Source organism: Oreochromis niloticus, linkage group LG15 (genome assembly GCF_001858045.2).
Source record: "Oreochromis niloticus isolate F11D_XX linkage group LG15, O_niloticus_UMD_NMBU, whole genome shotgun sequence".
Lineage (NCBI taxonomy): Eukaryota > Metazoa > Chordata > Actinopteri > Cichliformes > Cichlidae > Oreochromis > Oreochromis niloticus.
Window position 1 is genome coordinate 21782644 of NC_031980.2, and position 6588 is coordinate 21789231.

Sequence of the window (6588 nt, forward strand, 5' to 3'; positions counted from 1 at the left end):
AAGACCACTTGAACTTATCTAAATGAAGAAATTCAGTTCAAGACACCTGAGATTGATCATAAATCAGGACACATACATATGAGAGTTAAAGTGAAACTAGACAATATCCACTGCAAGTTTAGAATATCTAAAGGACACACATTTCATCCTGTCTCACACAGAAGACTCAAGGTAAAGACTGTAACATGTTTCATTAAGGAAGGTGATATTTTGTTATTTGGATGTCCTTTTCCCGTAAAACGTGTCACTGGATGCTGAAATGTGTAAACAAAAAAAAAGTATCTATTTAAATACTCCTGAGAATCAATACAAATGATCTGTACATATAAAGAACAAAGTGAGTGCAAACAGTCTTCAGTACCTTTAAAATGTTTAAAGAACACTCTGTGTGTAAAACATCTGCATTTCTAATCTTCAGTTATAATGAAACAAGGAACCAAAAGGTGTAAGAGCACATTTTTTCACAAAAATGTCAAAACGAAATCAGACAGACAGTGTTGCAGCAAACTGCTCTCTGAGGATGTTGATCAATATGTCTGCAGCCAGTTAAACAGATTAGGATCTCATAAAATTTCCGTCCTTGTAGTTAAGCTGTCTGTTGTTAACATTGAGTATTTCGATCATAATATTTTCAGCTTGTTAGAACATTAAATTGAAACATTATAATAACTATAATTACAGTGATGATTACTGTAAATGTTATTCTTGTTCTTTTTTTTTATCAGTGATTAAACATAACGATGACAACACAGTCAATGTTCCCTCTAATTTTTCATGTGTCTGAGCGAACACACAAACTCCCTGGGCGATCCCTTGGACCAGTGCGAGCGACATCAGACGTGTACACTGTGGTCACGCCAGCATCTAATCCATCCAAGTTACATGGTTTATTAAAATAATCAAATTACAGCATTTACATTTATGTTAGACTACTTTTAATTAACTGCTTTAGCCCACTTACAATGAAAATTTAAAAAAATCTTGTTCATGACCTGTGCAGTATGTTAACACTATTGGAAGTAAAAAATAACTTGAACTCCAATTTTGAAAACACAACTTTCTTTCTGTCTTTTTTTTTTTTTTCATAAAGTTCTGACTTGTATTATGAGTCTGTGGTCTGGGAGAGAGTCCTGTAACTCTGTCTGCCACATACAGTATATAATGACCAATGTTGGGCAATTAATTATATAATTACTTCTTCAAAAAAGTAACTCAGTTTGGCAAACAACAAAGTTTTTTGCAGCTATTTATTTTTTAATGCAGCCAAGGCGTTTTTAAATAAACATTTCAGACTATTTACAGAACAATCAGCTGTTCTGCATCAAATCTGATGCCACACAAATTATTTGTGCCACTCCAAAAACTAATTTCTGTCCACTATGAGATAAAGGAGAACAACAGCCTGATACCTGCAGGCCTGACAACAGGAGATGTATCACTCCTGTAACACCTGTAACATTCAGCAGCCGCCTCATTGTTGTGATACACACAACATAACTATTGACTACACTACACACTAACTACACAAGATTTGCGCTAAACGTCTCAAATCTCTCACATCTCAAAACCGCCGTCACTCCTAAAACTTCCCCCCGTTTCTTAACAACTAGATGCCACGTTGCCATATCATTTTTTGATTGGTCGACATGGTACTTTTTTCGACCAATAGGAAAGGGTGGGGGTTTTTTTGGTTTTGTTTTTGCTCACAGGCGGAGAGTGCTTTCGAGCGTTTTCCTTATAAAACACCGTTTTTACCGTTTCTTCCTGCAGTAAATATCAATAGTATTCTGGAAGAAAACCAAACATTGTATATATTTTTATCATAACTCTGGTTTTACGTGGCTTATCAACACAATTTAAAAACTGGTATAAAGTCCACACTTTTTCCGTTAATTGTTCCATCTGTCCTGCTCACAACTCCAATGGTTGTACACGTTGTCATTAACGTGGCTTCACTCCACATCAGCCACGTCGCTTTGCTAGCTAAAACACCGGTGTCGGCACATAAGGACGCTGTCATAGCCTGTCAACGACGTTGATTGGCTGCGTATATACGAATGTGAATCGCATCATTGGCTGGACTATAGGATAAGGTGGCATCGTTCTAATCCCATACAGGAGCAGCCAGTCACTTACTGACTAACACTGCAAAACAGAATTGTTAAAGTATTTATTTTAATTTCAGTTCAGGTTAGATTTTTTTTGTGCGCAACGCAGATTTTCTGTGCGCAGAGACCGTGCCAGCAGTGCGCAATTGCGCACGTGCGCAGCTTAGAGGGAACATTGAACACAGTGACATTAAACTGCTCTGTGTCCACATATGAAGAATGCAAATACACGGTGAAATGACTCTATAACAATGACAATGGCGTGTGGATATCACAGTCTACCTGCTCAGCTAGTGTGACCTTTACAACATCTGATCATATTTACACATCCAACAATTGTTGGAGATTTTGAAGTGCAAAGTGACACATGGTGGAAAAGGTGGATGGTGGATGTTTTTCCTATTGACTGACTTGGAGAGTGGACTAAAAAAGTAAATAACTGGTCAGCACTGGTCAGTGTTGAACAGATTTAAGCATCTGCTCCAATCAAAGTTTAGTGTTGGATTATTTAGACCTTGATCAGATCAATAACACTGAACAAATACACTTGTTTCATTACATGACAAGCTTACTTGTCGTCTGTGATCAAGTACAAGTAAAACCCAGTAAATTTTCTGCTTCCTTCCAAATGTCAGTGAAAACAGGTGTCCAGTAAAGTTAGAGTCATAACTTTTTACGGCAGTGTTTGTTTCCCTTTCATTTCCTTGTTGTGGGTGTAACCACTCATTCTGTTCTAAGCTTACTGTCTGTCTGCTTGTGAGTTTTCCTGTTGTATATTTAGTTTTGTTTGATGGATACTGTTATCTGGTCCCTGTTGGATTTTTCCTTGCCCCAATAAAAGTTTGGCTTTTGTTTTCCACAGTCTGCATTTTGGATCCACAATTTTCATTTCATTCAACATTACTGTTTTGTTATTAGTTTTATGTCTACTGGAGTGTATAATGGAAGATGTTAGGCTGAAGTTCACCATGTAACATTCTATTTTTATTCATGTATTTTTTACCAGTTTCGTCAGTTTCGTTTATTTTTTTTAACAATTACTGTTGTCCAGCAGGGGGTGCTGTATAATAATTGTAACAAACTAAGCTGGGGAAACAGCAAAAGCAGAGGAGGTAATGATGAACTCCAGTTATTACTTGTTGGTATCTACTTAATGCCAAATAGACACATACACTAGCTGGTTAAAAAAATAAAAATAAAAATGAAGAACTTTTTTTTTCATATTTTATTTTTAATTTTTCAAAAATGAGTGCTCTTTATGTAAATATGATGATTGTGATGTTTCTTTAAGCAAAGCAAACTAAGATTGTTGCAGTCTTAAAAATGAAAAAATAAACATCCAAATTCAAACTCTCTCTGCTTAAGTATGTCATTACTCTGCACTCTGAAAGGTAATGGTAACATTTCTACTTCTCTGGCATATTCTCAGTAGATCTTTCTCTTTCCTTTAGTGTCAGAGATGGAGATAAAGTCGCTTTGGAGGAAAGGAAAACAAAGGAACAAAGGAAGTAAAACCCAAGACAACGCACACATGGAACACATGCTCACCAAAATAAGACAGGAAATGAGAAAGCTAAACAGAGAAAACAATCAGGGGTGCTAGTTTCAGTCATTATGCAAATCCAATGTTATGAAGTTGGGGAAATCTGCAATCAGATGAGACTGAAGAAGTCACTTGGATGAGTGGCACTGAAAATGTGAAAACCTGCCACTGCATCCACGTGAACAGAACCAACTTTTACACTAAGGGAGGAATAAAGCCAAAGCAACTAGGACCTGAGAACTAAATACACAAAGGACTACAGGAAGTTAATATGAATACCATACAAACCAGGAATCACAATGAATATTTAAATAAACAAAACTCAACATTTTATTTTTAGGTTTCAAGAAAGTAAAGCAATTTAAAATACAAAATATTCCCACTTATGTTTATTCTGGTCATTTGTGAATAACACCTCCCCCACTCTGGTGCTGTTGTAGCCACATTATCGACAAAAAAAATAATCATAATTAATTATTTTTTTAAATTAATTAAAAATTAATTGAACCAGCTAAATCATTAAGAGCAAAGTCTTGATCACCATCACCAACATGGATTCTGTTGTTTAATAAACACTGAACAAGCAATATGAGTTTGCACAAGACAGAATGTCACACTGCACAATGTAATGTCATTCCTGGTACGAATACATACTTTGATATATGGCAGTGGACAGGAAGTGTGCTGTGGCTTCAGTGGAGATAAAACTCTACAACACATTATTTAATATCCTATAAAATTACTCTTATTTACCTCCACCAAAGTTAGTAAGACTGCAGTGTCAGTTTGGTTGAGAAGGGGTCTACACATTTGAAAAAGGGAATTCATGTGATCTACATTTAAAAATAAATACAACAAATAACCATAACATTAAAAATAACCACAGCCTGAATGAGGAAGAGACAGGAAGTAAACTAGATAGGCATGTGTCGTTGACCAGTGCAACAGAGTTTGTTCTGGTTTTCCTTCTCATCTTGTTACATTTGTAACTGGCAAAAGGCGATGATTGAACACAAATTATTCAAATCAGCTGAACTTGTTGTTTCAAACTGTTTGTTAAATAATGTGAGAAGAGAAAGCTGAAAGTCTTTATGAGGACGTCATGATTCACTAATTAAAGGAAGCTCTTCATGCATCTAGATGTATTACAATGTCTGGGGGTTTTTTTTATATTTGTGCTTCAGTTTAAAGGTAAGGATACATTTAACATGTAAGAGATTTTTTTCTATCTTCTTTTGAGTTTTACTTTATTTTAAACTCCAAGACAGCTGTGCTTTTGTTTGACAACCCAAACCAAGTTTTTTGTTAGTTCTTTTGTAATAATAATGTAAATCATCTCCGTTCAGACAAGTAATGTTTTTTTTCTCTGTTATATTCTCAGGAGATCTAAGTGGAGATTTTTCACTCTCCTTCACTGTCAGAGATGGAGATAAAGTCACTTTGCCTTGTGAAAACGTGATCAACAATCATCACAGCTGTCACACTACCACCTGGCTTTTCACTGATTCAAGAGGAAAAGCAGCAGTAGAGCTGGTTAATCTTGGACAGATCAAAGAAACAGTCAAATCAGACAGACTGAGTGTTACAGCAGAATGCTCACTGGTTATAAAGAAGGTCACAGCTGAGGATGTTGGTCGTTACACCTGCAGACAGTTTAGAGGCAATCCAGGGAGACAGCAAGGTCCAGATGCTGTGGTTCATCTGTCTGATGTCATCAGTGAGTATTTATACCACAATATGTTGGAGTTCAAACTCTGTTGTTAGAGCAACATAATGAAACATTACAGTTAGTAAAAAGAAACATATTCATACTTCTTTAATTCTTCTTGCATTTCATCTTCACCAGTGACTGAAAAGAAGAGCAGGGATCAGATGACTTTAAACTGCTCTGTGCAGGTACATGGACATTGTGAACACAAAGTGAAGTGGATCCATTACAGTGAAGCTCTGAATAGAGATTACTCAAACATAAAAACATTACAGTCTTCCTGCTCTGCTACTGTGACTTGTGTAAATTCTTTGTACAGTCACATATCTAACTCTGACTTTAAGTGTAACGTAACAACAGAAGATGACAAAGAGCAGCTTTTTACCTTTAGCCCTCATTTATCAGGTAAGAAAGCAGGAGAGATTTTAATGATTATGATGAACTTTTGAAATTAACTTCACATGATGTTAACCTTAGGATACCTTCCCATCACTCATTAACTTAACTGAAACTCCCCACATGGATTTGGGCAACCAAATAGAAAAGAGTGTGGCTGCTGCTGAGCCATTGGAAAACAGGCTTATCCACCTTACTGCAAAGCAAATAACAAACAGTGGGAGAAATGATTTGACTTGACGTGATGCCCTACTCAGTAGTGGAGAATAAAGGTTTTCGCAAGCTTCTCAATGTGGTTCCACCTCAATACCAACTACCCTCTCGTTGGCATTTCTCTCGCACAGTTATACCACAACTTTACCAAGATGCGAAAACAAAAGTAAAAGAAGCACTCTCAAAACTTGAAGGGAAATTTGTGCACTGCACGTCTGACATTTGGACGAGCAAATTTTCCACAAATGCATATCTTTCTCTCACTGGCCACTGGATAGAATGTTGAGTTTACACAAGGAATAGATGAACGTAAACGTGTGACAGCACTTCTCAAGATGGAGGTTCTTAATGAAGATCACACAGCAGCCAACATTCTACAGGGTGGGCCATTTATATGGATACACCGTAATAAAATGGGAATGGTTGGTGATATTAAAGTCCTGTTTGTGGCAAACTCCTCAAGATGGGTGGTGACCATGGTGGCCATTTAGAAGTCGGCCATCTTGGATACAACTTTTGTTTTTTCAATAGGAAGAGGGCCATGTGACACATCAAACTTATTGGTAATGTCACAAGAAAAACAATGGTGTGCTTGGTTTCAACGTAACTTTATTCTTTCA